At 43.2% G+C, this 6,439-nt stretch overlaps 1 long non-coding RNA gene across 1 annotated transcript; it reads left to right on the forward strand.

Moving 5' to 3' along the window:
• Positions 1–570: 570 nt before the first annotated feature.
• LOC139830872 (uncharacterized) lies at positions 571–2,204 on the forward strand. Its single transcript, XR_011744378.1, has 2 exons — positions 571–662; positions 1,970–2,204. It is a non-coding gene; the product is annotated as an uncharacterized lncRNA (long non-coding RNA).
• The last annotated feature ends 4,235 nt before the right edge of the window (positions 2,205–6,439 follow it).

Raw genomic sequence — 6,439 nt, forward strand, 5'->3', positions numbered from 1 at the left:
AGATCTGGCGCCTGTTGGGCCTCGGCCCGTGTCTCTCCCGGCGTAGCCATCGCCCGCGCGCAACAGCCCGCTAACCATCGCCTTTCGTGGGCCAGAGCTGGTCCGGCCCTCTCCTTTCTCTGTTTTCTTATTTTTGATTTGCAAAATGTTGCTAAAATCATATCTTTAAATCTGTAACTCGAAATAAAATACTTTATATATGAAAATTGATCAGAAAAATGAGAGGAACATGAATATGCCATCCATACATCTGTTTGCATCATGCATCATATAATTTCGTGCTAGTTTGCATTACCACCTAATATGTAACATATGGAATATGTGGGATATTATATAAATGTTGTCCCGGTTCCATTTAATATTGATGTAGCTCACCCCTGCCATGTTATGCCATGCTATACAACACTTAACTTTGCCGATAGAAAATGCAAATCCAACCTAATTTGTGTGTCCGGGGTTCCGACTCCGATTAATATGGATAGTTGCATTGCACCATCGTTGCCATGTCATGCATATCATCTTGAGCATGCCGATTCTTCTTCCGTAGTAGTAAGATTGCATACGTTGTTTGTTCCAGCATTTGCTTCTTCCCGGATAGGATCACGAAGTGGTGTGGTGAGATACGCCAAGTTCTTCGGATGTTCCTCGGCAAGCTTTAACAGGCAAGCATTTCCCCTATACTCCTGCCCCTGCAGAAGTCGCTTACCTATTTTATTTTGCCTTCTCCCTCATGCTATCCTTAAGTTGCGTTCTTGTCACATGTCCTTTCCACTTGTTACCTCAAGCATCCCATATTGCCACCACCACCTCCTACGGCTATTGTTTGGTTATCGAGTCTGCCCTTGCGAGTCGTAGTGCATGCTAGTGCTGTTTTATCTTGTTACCGTTATTGTTATCTTATCGGGTTATATGTTGGGAAGAATCATGGATACTTTAGTTGTTGATAATTGTTTAGCGGAGGCATCGGTGGGTCAGCTGCTCATTTTGTGACGGCTCACTTGTGTTTCCTAAATATCTTAGGACCCCGAGTTCTTGTTATCTGTTCCGAGACTGAGCGCTCTAACCACACGTGGGTATGCTTACCGGGTCTCCCCTCGACCACTGCCGGAATCTACAGATTTGTCCAGTGGCCACAACTAGTTTGGATGTTTGTTTTGTTTCTCCCGGGCGTGCAAGCATGTTTCTTTGTGGTCAGATGATATGATGTTACTTTTGGGGAAGCCGTGAGTGCCTTGTAACCCCGTTGTCTCTTGCACGCTCGTAGGTGCGGTCCGCATTGTTAAGAGGTCATCCTCTAGTGGGCTCTGATCCTCTTAGCCGTTCTCGCAACAGCTAGGTCCGTCTCGGAGAGTCGGCCGGACTCTGATTCGGGTTTAACTTAGTTAGGTGGCTTCCTGGACATTGTTGTAGTGAAGGAGAGTGCGTGTCGTGATATCCACCTGTCGTAAGTGGGTTGATCGTGCGTGTGGGCACATTTGGGCACCCCTGCAGGGTTACAATCTTATCGATAAGCCGTGTCCGCGGTTATGGACGACTTGGAGCTGTATGACTCGACCATAGACAACTTACACCTGTTGTTTCAATACTATTAACTTGCATAGTAATATAGAACAACTTAAATAATAACTGGTTAAAACTTGACAATCGTGTGAGTGCCTTTGTAAGTACTTCCTTGCGAGGGGGGAACACACCGGCTGTGTTATGTTTGCAGAGTATAGAACTGTTAGATATGCGCTCTCTCACCTTTTCTGTTTAGACGAATGTTGTAGAGTGTCTCTATAGGTTTTTAGTGCTTGCGCGCTGCCGCTTAACCCCACCATATTGCCTATGACGTTCCTCTTGCGTCCTCTAAGTCCCCTGCGTGCCTCAAGTACAAAGGACGACTGGTTGACGAATGCTTATACGTCTTGAAGTCTTGTTAAGTACGAACCCGTACTTATTGCTGCTTCTACGGGATATAACCGGGCAGGTATGAAGATATGTTCGATGAAGACGACGCTAGCAAGGTTACCCTTCCGGCTTGGCCTGGGCAGGGTTATGGACGCCACTGGTTATCTTCAGGACTCTTAGTCCAATTTGTATCTTGTCCGTACTCGGATATATTCGATCTTCTGTATGATTTGGATCTTTGTATTGTATATTTGTATCTTGACTCGTTGGAGTCCTTGTTGTAATATATATGTTTCTTGTGGGCTCTATTGTAATCCTGTTGTAATGTTACCGCTCGTGTTAATTCCTCTGGCATCACGTGTGTGATTTGTCGCGCACGTCGTGTCAGAGGGCGTCTCTGAATCGATATCGTGCGGATTTCGGCGGGATCGCTGGAATCCTCATGGTACCGGTTCCGGTGCGTCACAAGTATTTATGCTCGATAGTGGGTTCATGCCTCCATTGAATCTGGGACAGTGATAGAAAGTTCTAAGGTTATGGATGTGCTGTTGCCACTGATGGCGTGTAACTCACACGTTCGTTGGGAACCCCAAGAGGAAGGTATGATGCGCACAGCAGCAAGTTTTCCCTCAGAAAGAAACCAAGGTTTATCGAACCAGGAGGAGCCAAGAAGCACGTTGAAGGTTGATGGCGGCGGGATGTAGTGCGGCGCAACACCAGGGATTCCGGCGCCAACGTGGAACCTGCACAACACAACCAAAGTACTTTGTCCCAACGAAACAGTGAGGTTGTCAATCTCACCGGCTTGCTGTAACAAAGGATTAACCGTATTGTGTGGAAGATGATTGTTTGCAGAAAACAGTAAAACAGTATTGCAGTAGATTGTATTTCAGTAAAGAGAATTGGACCGGGGTCCACAGTTCACTAGAGGTGTCTCTCCCATAAGACAAACAGCATGTTGGGTGAACAAATTACAGTTGGGCAATTGACAAATAAAGAGGGCATGACCATGCACATACATATCATGATGAGTATAGTGAGATTTAATTGGGCATTACGACAAAGTACATAGACCGCCATCCAACTGCATCTATGCCTAAAAAGTCCACCTTCAGGTTATCATCCGAACCCCCTCCAGTATTAAGTTGCAAAGCAACAGACAATTGCATTAAGTATGGTGCGTAATGTAATCAACAACTACATCCTTAGACATAGCATCAATGTTTTATCCCTAGTGGCAATAGCACAACACAACCTTAGAACTTTCCGTCACTGTCCCAGGTGTCAATGCAGGCATGAACCCACTATCGAGCATAAATACTCCCTCTTGGAGTTACAAGCATCTACTTGGCCAGAGCATCTACTAGTAACGGAGAGCATGCAAGATCATAAAAAACACATAGATATAACTTTGATAATCAACATAACAAGTATTCTCTATTCATCGGATCCCAACAAACGCAACATATAGAATTACAGATAGATGATCTTGATCATGTTAGGCAGCTCACAAGATCCGACAATGATAGCACAATGGGGAGAAGACAACCATCTAGCTACTGCTATGGACCCATAGTCCAGGGGTAGACTACTCACACATCACACCGGAGGCGACCATGGCGGCGTAGAGTCCTCCGGGAGATGATTCCCCTCTCCGGCAGGGTGCCGGAGGCGATCTCCTGGATCCCCCGAGATGGGATCGGCGTTGGCGGCGTCTCTGGAAGGTTTTCCGTATCGTGGCTCTCGGTACTGGGGGTTTCGTCACGGAGGCTTTAAGTAGGCGGAAGGGCAAGTCAGGAAGGGGCACGGGGGCCACACACCACAGGCCGGCGCGGCCAGGGGGGGGCCGCGCCGCCCTAGGGTTTGGGCACCCCGTGGCCCCACTTCGTTTCGTCTTCGGACTTCTGGAAGCTTCGTGGCAAAATAGGCCCCTGGGCGTTGATTTCGTCCAATTCCGAGAATATTTCCTTACTAGGATTTCTGAAACCAAAACAGCAGAAAACAAAGAATCGGCACTTCGGCATCTTGTTAATAGGTTAGTTCCGAAAATGCACGAATATGACATAAAGTGTGCATAAAACATGTAGATAACATCAATAATGTGGCATGGAACATAAGAAATTATCGATACGTCGGAGACGTATCAGCATCCCCAAGCTTAGTTCTGCTCGTCCCGAGCAGGTAAAACGATAACACAGATAATTTCTGGAGTGACATGCCATCATAATCTTGATCATACTATTTGTAAAGCATATGTAGTGAATGCAGCGATCAAAACAATGTATATGACATGAGTAAACAAGTGAATCATAAAGCAAAGACTTTTCATGAATAGCACTTCAAGACAAGCATCAATTAAGTCTTGCATAAGAGTTAACTCATAAAGCAATAATTCAAAGTAAAGGCATTGAAGCAACACAAAAGAAGATTAAGTTTCAGCGGTTGCTTTCAACTTGTAACATGTATATCTCATGGATATTGTCAACATAGAGTAATATAATAAGTGCAATAAGCAAATATGTAGGAATCAATGCACAGTTCACACAAGTGTTTGCTTCTTGAGGTGGAGAGAAATAGGTGAACTGACTCAACAATGAAAGTAAAAGAATGGTCCTCCATAGAGGAAAAGCATCGATTGCTATATTTGTGCTAGAGCTTTGATTTTGAAAACATGAAACAATTTTGTCAACGGTAGTAATAAAGCATATGTATCATGTAAATTATATCTTACAAGTTGCAAGCCTCATGCATAGTGTACTAATAGTGCCCGCACCTTGTCCTAATTAGCTTGGACTACCGGATCATCACAATGCACATGTTTTTACCAAGTGTCACAAAGGGGTACCTCTATGCCGCCTGTACAAAGGTCTAAGGAGAAAGCTCGCATTTGGATTTCTCGCTATTGATTATTCTCAACTTAGACATCCATACCGGGACAACATAGACAACAGATAATGGACTCCTCTTTTATGCATAAGCATGTAACAACAATTAATAATTTTCTCATTTGAGATTGAGGATATATGTCCAAAACTGAAACTTCCACCATGGATCATGGCTTTAGTTAGCGGCCCAATGCTCTTCTCTAACAATATGCATGCTTAACCATAAGGTGGTAGATCTCTCTTACTTCAGACAAGACGGACATGCATAGCAACTCACATGAAATTCAACAATGAATAGTTGATGGTGTCCCCAGTGAACATGGTTATCGCACAACAAGCAACTTATTAAGGGATAAAGTGCATAATTACATATTCAATACCACAATAGTTTTTAAGCTATTTGTCCCATGAGCTATATATTGCAAAGGTGAATGATGGAATTTTAAAGGTAGCACTCAAGCAATTTACTTTGGAATGGCGGAAAATACCATGTAGTAGGTAGGTATGGTGGACACAAATGGCATAGTGGTTGGCTCAAGTATTTTGGATGCATGAGAAGTAATCCCTCTCGATACAAGGTTTAGGCTAGCAAGGCTTATTTGAAACAAACACAAGGATGAACCGGTGCAGCAAAACTCACATAAAAGACATATTGAAAACATTATAAGACTCTACACCGTCTTCCTTGTTGTTCAAACTCAATACTAGAAATTATCTAGACCTTAGAGAAAGCAAATATGCAAACCAAATTTTAGCATGCTCTATGTATTTCTTCATTAATAGGTGCAAAGCATATGATGCAAGAGCTTAATCATGAGCACAACAATTGCCCAGTATCACATTACCCAAGACATTAATAGCAATTACTACATGTATCATTTTCCAATTCCAACCATATAACAATTTAACGAAGGAGAAACTTCGCCATGAATACTATGAGTAGAAACCAAGGACATACTTATCCATATGCAACAGCGGAGCGTGTCTCTCTCCCATAAAGTGAATGCTAGGATCCATTTTATTCAAACAAAACAAAAACAAAAACAAACCGACGCTCCAAGCAAAGCACATAAGATGTGATGGAATAAAAATATAGTTTCAGGGGAGGAACCTGATAATGTTGTCGATGAAGAAGGGGATGCCTTGGGCATCCCCAAGCTTAGACGCTTGAGTCTTCTTAGAATATGCAGGGGTGAACCACCGGGGCATCCCCAAGCTTAGAGCTTTCACTCTCCTTGATCATGTTGCATCATACTCCTCTCTTGATCCTTGAAAACTTCCTCCACACCAAACTCGAAACAACTCATTAGAGGGTTAGTGCACAATAAAAATTAACATATTCAGAGGTGACACAATCATTCTTAACACTTCTGGACATTGCATAATGCTACTGGATATTAGTGGATCAAAGAAATTCATCCAACATAGCAAAAGAGGCAATGCGAAATAAAAGGCAGAATCTGTCAAAACAGAACAGTTCGTATTGACGAATTTTAAAATGGCACCAGACTTGCTCAAATGAAAATGCTCAAATTGAATGAAAGTTGCGTACATATCTGAGGATAATGCACGTAAATTGGCTTAATTTTCTGAGTTACCTACAGGGAGGTAGACCCAGATTCGTGACAGCAAAGAAATCTGGAACTGCGCAGTAATCCAAATCT

The sequence above is a fragment of the Lolium perenne genome, chromosome 4 (genome assembly GCF_019359855.2).
Source record: "Lolium perenne isolate Kyuss_39 chromosome 4, Kyuss_2.0, whole genome shotgun sequence".
NCBI classification, from domain to species: domain Eukaryota; kingdom Viridiplantae; phylum Streptophyta; class Magnoliopsida; order Poales; family Poaceae; genus Lolium; species Lolium perenne.